The sequence below is a fragment of the Schistocerca americana genome, chromosome 1 (assembly GCF_021461395.2).
Source record: "Schistocerca americana isolate TAMUIC-IGC-003095 chromosome 1, iqSchAmer2.1, whole genome shotgun sequence".
Taxonomy (NCBI): domain Eukaryota; kingdom Metazoa; phylum Arthropoda; class Insecta; order Orthoptera; family Acrididae; genus Schistocerca; species Schistocerca americana.
The window spans coordinates 817,943,153-817,956,601 of NC_060119.1; the positions used below are offsets into that span (position 1 = coordinate 817,943,153).

Here is a 13,449-nt window from a genome sequence, read left to right on the forward strand (position 1 = left end):
TGGTCCAATCGAGAAAACGACAGCCTGTCCATGGAGAAAAGTGACTGATACATGTTAATTTGGCCGACCAGAGTGGCCGAGCGGTTCTAGGCGCTACAGTCTGGAACCACGCGACCGCTATGGTCGCGAGTTCGAATCCTGCCTCGGGCATGGATGCGTGTGGTGTCCTTAGGTTAGTTAGATTTAAGTAGTCCTAAGATCTAGGCGACTGATGACCTCAGAAGTTAAGTCCCATAGTTTCAGAGCCATTTGAACCATGTTAATTTGTATTCCGTCTAGACAGAACTACAGGAGCAGACCTTTAACGGTGACGTATCTGGTCAAACGTGACCATCTCCAGAAACCATAAGTATTAAGGAGCAAATGGTTTCTGAACATGAAGGATGAACAGCCGAAATCGGTAACGATTAAAATCATATTAGTGAAATTGGGGTTGAAGCAACGCACAGAAAACGTAGATCAGGATGGCTGGTTGAAGACATGAAACCTGCCCAACCCAAATACACATGCACCTTCTTAATAACTCCAGAGTCTTGCTTGGTCCTTCATTACCAAGGCACTTTGATAAACTTCGAAAAATTAAGTAACTATGACTTACAAAGAATCACTTAATTCTGTCTTAAAAGTACTTAAGCTGACGTGTTAGTACATACTGATTAATTTTTTTTTCTTTATTGTTATTTTAAAACCTGTATAACAGGCAGACTGTCAGCAGCATTCTACGCTGCTCTTCAGCCATAGAATACACAATGAGAAAAAACAGAGAGAATACACATAAGTTACAGAACGGTGGGCAACAAAGCAGTAGACACATAAAGACAAACACGGAGCCGTTCACACTCGACGATAATCCACACTGCAAACTGTTGACACGACGCACAAACACTGAAGATGGCGATGGCACAGGTGAACAATGGATTGCGGCGGTGAACACTGAACACTAAACACGACGGCACACACGAGACACTGATGGCGATGATCTCCGGCGCGCGAAAGTCCACGTAGTGTGTGCGAGTCTGGGGACCTGCCAAGAGGGGAAGAATGGTGAGGGGGGGTGGAGAGTGGAGAACAAAGATGCCAATGGCTGAGGAGATGGGAAGAGGAGTAGAGGGACAGGGGAGGGGAAGCCTGGGGGGAGTAGTGGGGAGAAATGGAGGAGGGAGGGAGGGTGCCCAAAGGAATAAACACAGGAAGAGGGAGGGACGATCAATGTTGGTAGGAGGGGTATATGGAGCGGAGGAGGACATCATCAGCGAGGGGGAGCAGGCGGATGCCACCTTGGGAGAGGGTAAGGAGGGTGAAGAGATGGAGACTGGGTGGGATGTGGGAATACAGGCGCGGCAGCAGGTGGGGATGGGAGAGGATGGGGGAGACAAGCGGGTGAGGAGGATCGAGTTTTCGGGAGGTGTACAGGATCCGTATCTGTTCAAGGAAAAGGAGGAGGTGGGGGAACGGAATGAGGTCATACAGGATCCGCGTGGGGGAGGGGAGACAGATGCGATAGGCGAGGTGGAGAGCATGGCGTTCAAGGATCTGAAGGGATTTTTAAAAGGTAGGGGGGGGGGGGGCGGAGATCCGGGCAGGATGGGCGTAACAGAGGATAGGGCGGATGAGGGATTTATAGGTGTGGAGGATGGTGGAGGGGTCCAGACCCCACGTACGGCCGGAAAGGAGCTTGAGGAGACAGAGTTGGGAGTGTGCCATGGCTTGGATTGTCCGGAGATGGGGCGTCCAGGAGAGGCGATGGTCGAGGGTGACACCAAGGTACTTAAGGGTGGGGGTCAGAGCGATAGGACGGCCATAGATGGTGAGATAGAAATCAAGGAGGTGGAAGGAAGGGGTGGTTTTGCCTACAATGATCGCCTGGGTTTTGGAGGGATTGACCTTGAGCAACCACTGGTTGCACCAAGCAGTGAACCGGTCAAGATGGGATTGGAGAAGTTGTTGGGAACGCTGCAGGGTGGAAGAGAGGGAAAGGAAGGCGGTGTCATCGGGAAACTGGAGAAGGTGGACAGGGGGTGACGGCGGCGGCATGTCCGTCGTATACAAAAGGTACAGAAGGGGAGAGAGGACGGAGCCTTGGAGCACACCAGCGGAAGGAAAAAAGGTGTAGGAATCCATGTTATGGATGGTGATGTAGGTAGGTCGGTGGGAGGGAAAGGACCCAATCAGACGGACGTAATTGATGGGAAGGGCGAAGGTTTGGAGCTTGAAGAGGAGACCGGAATGCCATACGCGGTCATAGGCACGTTAGAGGTCCAAGGAGAGGAAGATTGTGGAGCGATGGGAATTTAGCTGTTCAGGAAGGAGATGAGTGAGGTAGAGGAGAAGGTCATCAGAAGAGCAGGACGGTCGAAAGCCACATTGGGTAATGGGAAGGAGGCGGATGCTGGCAGAGATGCTGGTGGATGCATCGGGTGAGGATGGATTCCAGGACCTTGCTGAAGACCGAGGTCAGACTGATGGGATGGTAGGAGGAGATGGCGGATGGCAGTTTACCGGGTTTAAGGAACATCAGGATATGGGAGGTTTTCCACAGGTCGGGGTAGTAGCCGGTGGACAGGACTACATTGTAGAGCCTGGCCAGAGTGGAGAGGAAAGAGACAGGAGCTTCACGAAGATGGCGGTAGGTGACGCGATCGTGACCAGGAGCAGTGTTGCGTTTTGTGCGGAGTGTAGCAATGAGATCCTGTGTAGTGATGGGGGCATTGAGTTCCGTGTGTGCAGTGCTGTCCAAGTACTGGAAACCAGGTGCGAGGGGGGTCAGAGGTGTCAGTTTGATCGCGGACATCCGGGAAGAGGGAGTAATCGAACTGGGGATCATTGGGGATGGAAAAGACATCGGAAAGGTAGGAGGCAAAGTGATTGGCCTTACTAAGGGTGTCAGGAAAGGGGTGATCATCATGGAGAAGAGGATAGTAGGGGGAGGGTTTAGTACCGGTAAGGCGATGGAAGGCTGACCAGAAATTGGACGAGTTTATAGGTAGGGTAGCGTTTAAACGGGTGCATGTCTGTTGCCAGTCCCGGCGTTTCTTAGCCGTGAGCAAGTTTTGGATGTGTCGCTGGAGTTGCCAGTGGCGTCGTAGTGTGTCTGGGTCAAGCATGTGGATGAAGGCATGGTAGAGACGGTGGGATTCATGGAGGAGGAGGACAGCCTGTGGGGGTAAGCTAGGACGGTAGGAGTGGATGGCGACACTAGGGACGTGGGCCTCCACAGCCTCAGACAAGGTCTGCTGGAGAAAGGAGGTGGCATGGGTAACATCGTCAGGGTGGTGGTAGGTGAAGGGGTGGCCTTCGACCTGGGTGGAGAGGGTATCCCAGTAGGCATTCCAGTTGGCACGGGAATAATCATGGACATACTTCAGGGGAGGGTCATTACGAGGGTCGGGGCGGGAGCGACGACCGTCTGAAATGGTGAGGACAGGGAGATGGTCACTACCAATGGGGTCCAGGACATCCACCGCTATGCGGCCAAGGAGGTTGGGGGAGGAGAGGATGACATCGGGAGTGGAGTTGGATTCGGGGCGGGTGTGCTGGGGAATGAGGGCGAGGTCGCCTTGGAGGGTGGAGAGGAACCAATGCCACTGCCTTAACTGGGTGGTGGAGCGACTATGGATGTTGAGGTCGGCGGCGATCATGTGGGAGAAGGTATGATCAATGTGGGAGAGGAAGTCGAAAGGAATAGGGGTGTTAGGGTGGACATAGATGGTGGCGCAGGTGATGGTAAGGCCGGGGAAGAAGAGACTAAGGATCAGTTGTTCGGTGGGGTCGGGAAGGAGAGGTTGGTGCTGAACCAGGATCTGGCAATGGTGGCCAATGGCAACTCCGGCACGCGCAATCGGGAGGGGATTATCAGAGCGGTGGAGAAGGTAGGGTGAAGTGGGGACAGTGTGGTGGGGTTGGAGGAAGGTTTCATTGAGGAGGAAGGCATCCACGTGGTGGGTTGCAAGGGTGTGCATGAAGAGGTTCTTGTTGGTGGGAAGGGAACGGATGTTGTTGAACAGGATACGGTGCTGACGCGCCATGACAGCGATTTAGATGAGGGTGTCGAGATGGGAGAAGGTGAAATGGGCCTGGTTGTGGGAGTAGGTTGCATACATATTTAGGTGGAAGACGGAATGGGTGGCAAGGGAGACCTGTTGGAGGGTGTGAGGGCGCTGGAAAGGGTGGACGTTTTGTAGGACAATGGTGAGGAACCTGATGATGTCCTCAGCGGTGGGGGGGGGGACGAAGGGAATTGCCAGGAGGTGTCGGGGCATCCACAGGACGGACAGGGACGGTGAGTTCAGGAGTGGTCGGAGGGGGTCGGGCCTTACAATTTTGGGAGTAGGTGGGATGGGGGAGATTGTAGGTATTACAGGAGAGAGGGGATTGAAGGTTAGGGCACTGCCACAGGAAGTGTGCTTGCCTACAGTGTGGGCAGGAGGGGCCTTGCGGCCCTCGGCTGTTGGGTGTGCGTTATAGCGCAGACACCTCTGGCAGCGCAGGGATGGAGGAGGGGAATGGGAGGGGTCGACCTTATAGCGCTGGTTGAAGAGGAGGGCACCCTCCTTCAGGAGACGGTCAATGGAGGGGGCGCCCTCGGAGAAAACCCGCATAAGGCGGGTGGGGCCGGCCGAGTTAAAAATGCGGCGGACCGCCTGCAACTCCAGTGTGGGATGCGCCTTGGGCTCCGCCAACACCTCCTCCTCCGTGATCATCAGGACTAAGCTGAGTGATCATGGCGGTGAGGGTCGGCAGGCGATGCGGGGGTCGGGGTTGGCGGGTAGGAGATGGAGAAGGAGCAGGGGTGAGGGAGGCGTTGGGGCCAAAACGGGTGATGGGAAGGTTGGAGAGGATGTCAGTATGGAGGGTGGGGCTGCAGGAGGAGATGAGAACGGAATCCCGTCTGGGAGTGAGGACGGAGATGGGGGCACTAGGGATGTGTTGGCGGAGGAGGAGGGAGAGATTACAGGCCTTGAGAAGGGAAGGATTGGGACGGGAGAGGAGGTATTTGTATAAAGATGGGGGAGGAGGAGGAGGAGGAGGCGGAGGGAGCAGGGCCAGGCGGGGAGATATACATGGAATCCTGGGGGGTGGGGGGAAGGAGGATGGGGTGGGGCCTTTTTGGGAGCGGAGGAGGTGGTGGTGCCACTAGGGCGTTTAATGGCGGCAGAAGTGTGGGTGATGACATGAGGGACGGCAGCTATAGGGAGGTGGTGGGAAGGGGCAGGTCCCTGCGCCAGAGATGGTGACGGTGAAGGCAACGGTGATGGCGACAGTGATGGCGGTGATGTTGGTGATGGCGAAGGCGATGGGGAGAGTTGGGCATGGGCAGTGGCCCGATGGGTCACCGCCCTAGTTGGAGCTGCAGTGACAGGCTGGGGGAGTGGGGGGAATGGATCAGAGGGAGAGGAGCGGGAGGAAGAAGCTGGAGAGGGGGCAACAAAGGGCGAGGGTGAAGGGAGAGTGAGAAGAGGAGGGATGGAAAGAGGGGGGTGTGACTGGGCACACCATGCAATGGTGATGGTGGCGGTGGAGGGCGACGTGTACACAATGGCAGTGATGGTAGTAGTGGCAGTGGTGGCGGGGGCTGACATGATGACAGGGATAAACAAAAAAGCACAGGACAAAGACGGACAAAGACCAGAGTCCCATGCTGCTGGTGCTGGCGACGGCGACGGCTGGCAGGAACGCCACAGCTGCTGCTGCTGCTGCCGACAGGGCCGGGTCCGCTGCTCTCACTACTGCTGCTGCTGCTGCTGCCACTGCTGCCACTGCTGCTGCCGGTGCTGCTGGAGGGCTGGCTGGCTGGACCGCTGCTGCTGGCTGGACCGCTGCTGCCGGCTGGGACCGCTGCTGCTGGCCGGGATCGCTGCTGCTGCTGCTGCTCGGCTGGACCGCTGCTGCTCAGCTGGACCGCTGCTGCTCGACTGGACCGCTGCTGCTCGGCTGGACCGCTGCTGCTTGGCTGGACCGCTGCTGCTCGGCTGGACTGCTGCTGCTTGGCTGGACCGCTGCTGCTCGGCTGGCTGGCTGGCACCTGAAAACCTAGTGCTTCGATTAGTGCTGGAATGGCACAATCGAAGGGCGGTATCCTATCAGAGTACCTCCCGAGATGCGACTGATTAATTATTCTGCTGCTCATTAAAAGTGCAATGCAATTATGTCAGCATGCAACAGATTTCAAATTGGATTGAAGTGTACTAGACGTTTGGATGTGCAAATGATTAGCATTTCAGCGCAGTCGCTCAAAGTAGATAGGAGTAACGCCATTTATGTTTCGTTTACAGAGTTAACATTAATAAAAACGACCAACTGCAGAGACTGTACTCGACTGGAAATTAAGGAAGACAGGTCTATGAACATGCGCCACGGTAGATGGCGCTGACGAATAAAAGTTCCTCTGACAACCTGCCGCGCCTTTCTTGTGTGTTGGAAGTTGTTTGATTGATGCAGAGTACTGTAAGCAGCAGGAGGGCCCGATATTCATGTCGAAAACAAGCCAAGATGGTGTTTGTGTACAGCCAAGCAGATGGAAACTGTCGAGATGCAGCACGGCTGTGGCAAAACAAATACTCTCACAGACACCAGCCACATCACACAACATTTCAAGCCCTTTTTGGGCGTTTCTGTGATCATGGATCCTTTCGGACAGACGAACTGTGCGTGCACCAGATTTGGAGAGCTAGTTTCTGCCTCTCGGCCGTTTCCAGCTGCTTGGCCGTACACAATCACCATCTCGGTTTGTTCCCAACATGAATGCCGGACCATTCTTCTGCTTACAATATGTTGCCTCAATCACACAGCCTGCAACCCATAAGAAACACACCGCACATGGTCTGAGAAACTTTCATTCGTCAGTGCCATCTACCATAGCAACGATGCACTTCCGAACACATGTTTATAGGACCTTTTTTCCTCTATTTCTAGTCAGGAATCCGTCCCTCCAGTTTGTCGACTTTATTAATGTTCTCCCATTCTAAGGAAAGATTGTGCAGTAGTTTCCTCATTCAGAAATAACATTTGAATGGCAATGGTCTGTGAGAATAATGTGTTATACTTCGTTTATTAAGTAGAAACATTCTGTTGTGTCAGAACTCGACAAGGAATACAGAGCAGATGGGTTTATGAGGCTCAGCGTCATGCGCGATTGTCTCATTTGACAAACACTACCGAGGCAAGACAAACTGTTAGCTCACCCCTGAGGGATCGTAGAGCTATATCACATTCCTTGAGCGAAGAAAATGGCTTGTCTGCGGGAAGACGGGTAACACTGAACACGGGAGTGTCACCACGCGTCGTGTTTTCAGGCGAGTCTTCTTCTGCATAAGTATCAGAATGGACTTTTCTGTTAAAGATCAGAAACGGAGCGAGAACGACACTAATGTTGCGGGTTGCATATTTCACAAATCAAGGCTCGATGTTTCGTCAGTGCTTCGTTCCGGCTGTAGTCCTGTGAGTATGACGAGCCCGAGAACTGTGCCGCTGAGGTCACTTCATACCGTCACCTCGTTCTCTCTTGCTGAAGCTTGCAGCAGTGTAAGGCTGGTCGTGACTTATTGTTAGCACAGGGGATAAGTGCACGATCTTGCTGCTGTAAAGTAGCAATGATGAGGCGGAATGACAAATCGTCAGGATCACATGCCCTTTAATGAAGCAGTGTTTCGTGAGACTGTTAGAAGAGTCCGGTCCCAGACTCCTATAGTCATCAGAAGAGAGCCAGGCTGGATGCGGTGGTGAGGACCTAGTTACACTCGAAAGCGCCAATAAAACATCATTGACAATAATACATTTATCAGGCAGCAGTACAGGATTGTGCTTCCAAGGCACCATGCCTCAGCCAGGCCGTCGGAGCAGCGCCTCATCAGGGGCAGAAGGACGGTGGGCGCTAGACTTGTAGTACCGCTAGTGCAGCAAAGCCTCGGGTGGCTTCTGCTACGCCACTGGGCGGCTCTTGACCCGCGAATTCCGAGGGCCTCTAGCTCTACGAGTCGATCTCCAAACTGCACTCGTTGACGGCGAAGACTTGCACTCAGGAGTCAGGCCCAAAATCCAAATGAAGTACTCGCTGGCAAGCAGGTGTCGGCTCTCAGCCCCGTTTAGGAGACTGTAGCTGGCAGCGTCGTTGTCTGCCACAGGAACGTGATGAGCAGCAGAAGTGCTCGACCTCTCGAAGGCGGATGGTGGACTGCGTCCTGGTCATGCAGGTCAAGTCTCCAGCAAGCCTACAGGGTGATGGTGGCTTCCGCACCCCATCAATGTTGCATCAGAATTTCGCAATGCAGCTGGCAGCGGCAGCGCCCTTCCACCCGGAATCGTGGCTTCATAGACGATCGAAGACAGCTAGGCGTGCCGAGGGTCGAGCTCCATAGCCTCCCCTCTCACTGGACAGCTGCAGCTGACACTACGCAGTGGGAAGTCGGCAATCAGCACTCAGCAATCCGTCGTTTGTTAAGAAGGAAGGGGTATATAAGTTGGCGCTTCCCGTGTGCTCTGCGGCGGTGCGGATAACAAAGACATCACGTGTCCTTGGTTTTCCCTCGCTGTCAGCTCTCCTAGTGGAAATGAGCGTTTGGCGTCGTTGGCTGGGAGGCCCCTTGCGGGGCAGGTCCGGCCTCCTTGGTGCAGGTCTTAGTACATTCGACGCCACATTGGAGGACCTGCGTGACGGATGGGGATGAAATGATGATGAAGACAGCACAACACCCAGTCCCTGAGTGGAGAAAATCACCGACCCAACCGGGAATCGAACCCGGTGCGGCGGCGCGGTTCTTTCCGTCCCTTTACGACGAACCTGCACCTACCTGTGAACATTGTCTCAGCATATCATCAGTAGGGAAGCCGAGCGAAACCTACTGTACTTCGACGAGAAACAGGCTGCAATTAAAGTCACTAATCTACGTTTCGGGAGAAAGTTTTCACACGAAATGGAAGGTTGAAATTTTTGTCCTCAATTACTATATTCTGAAACTTAGGTGAACAAGTATCACTGCCAAGCCCGTGCTAGTCTTAACACATTCACTCACAATCCCTTTCACTCACATTAGCAAGTTTATGGTGTTGCATTTCCCGAAAACGTAATAGCTACAAAAATACTGATTGTTTTTGATTGAGAATGCTCACCAAATATTAAGTCTGTCGGTACCTAATGCAGTCACAGTTTTTAGCCACCGACCTTCTCAATACGCCACTCGGAATATATGTCTTTACTCGTCACAAAATTCACTTAAAAATTCCGAAACTTCTACACGCCCATCGGAATAATTATGCCGCCACTTTACCACACTTTCGATGTATGAAACACTGCTAGATCCGGTAACTTATCGTTTCCATCGGAACGACTACGACACACGTCCGAACTGTTTCATGACTATGCTCCCACTCCTCTCTACAATACTCCAAGTCTTCTCTACCGGCAGAAAAAGGCGCGCGAAGAATATTGCTTTCCCATTGGTCAGTTTACTCAACAGCCAATAGCAAAACAACTTTCTCCCGCGTCAATCCGCGCTTTTCATCAATAACCAATCGCAAAATAGTAAACCTACCGACTGCACTTTTTACCGACGTAACTATCTAATATGCTGAAGTTTTGCTTATGCATAAAGTTATTTATTACTGTTATTTATACCTGAATTAACTTTCCCTTTACCATAAACTTACTTTACAAATCGATTCTACAAAAATCCCCTTTGTCCATATCCATACTTCTTCGAAATGTTCCCACACTAAATCCTACTACGTAAGTCGTTAAACACTTATCTTCATATTAACCTTAAACCACACTCACGCATCATTCATACTGCTAAAACATATTTATAACATTTTACATACACAAAAAGACATAATAACACTTTATGAAAATACTAGAACAGTTTATGAAAAACATTCTATTACTTTAGTGCACTCTAGTGGGCACAATCGAAACTAAAATCACAGTCCCCTATCCAATACTGTCCTCTATCGGCTGATACATAAACTACGTGCGCGTCCTGTCTCGCGTCACCATCTGTCGCTGTCCAGCTCTGAGACACGTCTCCCACTCAACCGCCTCCAAGGCAGGATCGGTATACGGCGTTACGCCTCACCGGGTCCGTAGGACGGCAATCCGTCACGCTGACAACTCAGCTATCGGGGCGGACAGCTCTCCTAGTGGCTTCAGACTTTTGCAGCTTCAACTTTCAGAGGCTCTTTTCTGCCGGCTCGGCAACTGAATATGTATTGTTGTGTTGTACCTAGTCTTACTCTGCTTTTCTCAGTAATATGACGGTATCTCTTGGCTTCCATGATGTCGTTATGCTTCGCTTGCAGACTTGGGCGCTCGGTCGTTTCTTCTTGCTGCAATAACTTCCGTGATTTCTGTAACTCACTCAGCAGTTCCCCATAGTCGACAGTCTACTGGATATTGACAGAGGCGGTTCGACTTCCAGGAGCTTCCAAGGTAGAGCTTGGACGAATGTTTAGTGTCCGCCGGCGATACTACCCTGTGGTGTAACACTGTGGAGGGTGTAAGACGAAAATCAGTTGATGCAAAGTGCAGAATTTCAAATGTGTTCCATTAGAGAAGGAATATAGCCCGTGCCACATGAAAAAACATACACATTTCGTCCAGTGCAAATAAAATGGTCGTATTCTTGTATGCTCTACCTCATCCATGAGAAAACATTTCTCCGTCCATTAAGACAGAATTATAACTCAGATTTCCCCATTCCACTCTAAGATGCTCGTAGACCTACTGCCAACCACAGGTGCACTGATGTAAACAGTAACTGCATTACTGCCAACCATAACTACACTGCTGTATGACATAACAATAACGAACTGACGACAATTACATTCTGCTGATGCGTGGTAGCACTGTAGGACGCAATGTTAATAACCCGAGAACAGCGATGGTACACCTTCATTTTAATATGCTACTGTACACTTACCCTGTGTCAAATATAAATTGGGCACGGAGCAGCGCCACTTTATGTTCCTGTAACAAAAAAGAGAACTATTTCTGTATTCATTTGTTTATTATATATCGCGTCCATGGGCTAACAGTGAGTTGTGCAACTTATCATTGGGCCCCGAATCAAGAGTTCTTCCTTCCCGCGGTTCTTAGTCGTATTTTGTAGTAATATTCGTGTAGTAACTAACAACCCAATCAAAAAATGTCAACTAACGTTAAGAGATGCTTAAGGATGTACATTTACTGGCCATGATAACGCAGATGGCTAAGTAGGGCGGCCACTAGAAGGTTGGAGAATGTGAGAGGAGTAACGTTTCACTGTTTATCTTCCAGTCCATATGTTATAATGGAAATAGAAGTTTCAGAGAAAGTATACCATCACTGGTGATAGTGCACCTTCACTGGTCCATTTAGTGAAAGTGGACTACTGACTCCAGTTCTGTCAAACAATACACATTGACTAGAGATAGTGCACTATCATTAGTGAATGTATGTCTTCTCTGCCAAGAGGTGAGGAATGTGAACCATGGTTGCAATAACGAAATAGTCCTACTTCGAAAGTTGCATTTATCACCTGTAGTTTGAAAGCATAGTAATATTATGTAAAATTCATTTATTGCAACAAGGACGTGCACCACGGCACTTTGAGTTGCGCAACACATTTTTGTTTTTGCAAAAGCATCTCAGAGACTGACATGTTTGCTAGCAGTTGCATTTGAAGAACCCCTGCCGCTTCCCATCGACTGAGACGTCGCAACTGTCCTCAGGGCAACAGTTTTCTCTGCTAAAACTAACTCCTTTGAGATTATTCTTAGAGAGCAAGTACTGAACTGGGACCTGAAACAATATGCTGTAGTTGTAGCCACAGTGGCACGTCGTATTGTCTCTTCCAAAGTTATTTAAAAACAAAAAATTTATTACCGTGCATACAGTTGGTTCAGCACACCATCTCTCGTCCCGATTCGGTTGAAGAAATCGGCCGTTTGTCTCGAGGACGACACCCAAGATCGACCTAACATCTCCTCTTCCTCTATCGAAGTCGGGAACTGGAACTCTCACAGCGCAGTCGTTTTCCAGTACTGGGAAGCAGCGATCTGAACACTGCCGCATTCTTTGCACTTGTTCTTCTAAGCACTTGTACGCTTCAGTTCTGCCATTTTTAATAGCACGAGTTGACTCGTCAAAATGTCAGGCTGTAGTCATTATTATCTGGAATACTTTCTCTCTGTTATCAACCTCTGTTCCTGTTTGCATGTTATTCTCTTGCAATGGAGATTTACAGTGATCATTATCCTGCAACGTTTCAGTACCTGTCTCACTGATAACATTTAATTGATTAATTATATTTTCAAGGTCATCCTCAGAGTGAACCTTCATCATTGCTTTAGGAGGTAAACTTGTTGAAGACAGACCATGTTTAGGACGGCAGCCAAACATTACTTCGTACGGAGATCTTTTAATTCCAAAATGTTCACCCCTTTTCTTCATTAGCTGCTCAAATGTTAATGCACGGCTCCACTCCGCGGTGTTGTGCTCCTGCATCCACGTAGTTTGCATATTTTCTATGTCTCGATTTGCACGATCTACCCTGCCTTGTCTCTGACTGCGTCTAGGTTTAGCGTGGACTATCCCAAAATTGGGCCACGGTTCAGTTAAGCTGCTCATTATTTTGTTAACAAACTCTACCATTGTCAGAATGCAATACTGAGGGAGCGCCTAACAACGTAAAAATGTCAATAATGTTATCGCATACCTCTTCAGCTGTTTTGGATTTCAGTGGGCAGAGAACAACGAATTTAGTGAGATGGTCCTGATAAACCATTAAGAATTTGTAATCTCCATCTGGTTGCGATTGGAAGTCGATGAGATCAACTTGACATCTGGATTTAGCTCCTTGAACAGCATTAGTTTCACTATTATTCCTTTTCTCTGACCTTTTTGCTTCTGTAAACAAGGCTCATACAAGCTAAGGTAAATTTGGACATCTCTGGTCTTAATATTACAGAATTTTGACTTCAATCATTTCATCATTCGGTCGCGTCCACCGTGACCAATCATTACATGAGCATCATGCAGAATATCATACAGTTCTTCATCAAAAACATAATTTTTAATCTTACCTTCTTCAGTTACAGGTTGTATTAATTTGGTTACTCCATTCACTTTCAGTCCTTCATATAATTTCAAAAACTTATAGTCGTTGCCGTCCCTCTGCCGTCCAGACTTTAGTGATTGATCCTTGCTGATATGTGACTCGTACATTTCTCCGTCCATTAAGACAGAATTATAACTCAGATTTCCCCATTCCACTCTAAGATGTTCGTAGACCTACTGCCAACCACAGGTGCACTGATGTAAACAGTAACTGCATTACTGCCAACCATAACTACACTGCTGTATGACATAACAATAACGAACTGACGACAATTACATTCTGCTGATGGGTGGTAGCACTGTAGGACGCAATGTTAATAACCCGAGAACAGCGATGGTACACCTTCATTTTAATATGCCAC

At 49.9% G+C, this 13,449-nt stretch overlaps 1 protein-coding gene across 2 annotated transcripts in view; it reads left to right on the forward strand.

The window, feature by feature from the left end:
* Positions 1-13,449, forward strand: part of LOC124546137 (solute carrier family 22 member 7-like) — a 92,692-nt gene that overhangs the window by 31,445 nt on the left and 47,798 nt on the right. The gene's annotated exons all lie outside the window — the stretch shown is intronic.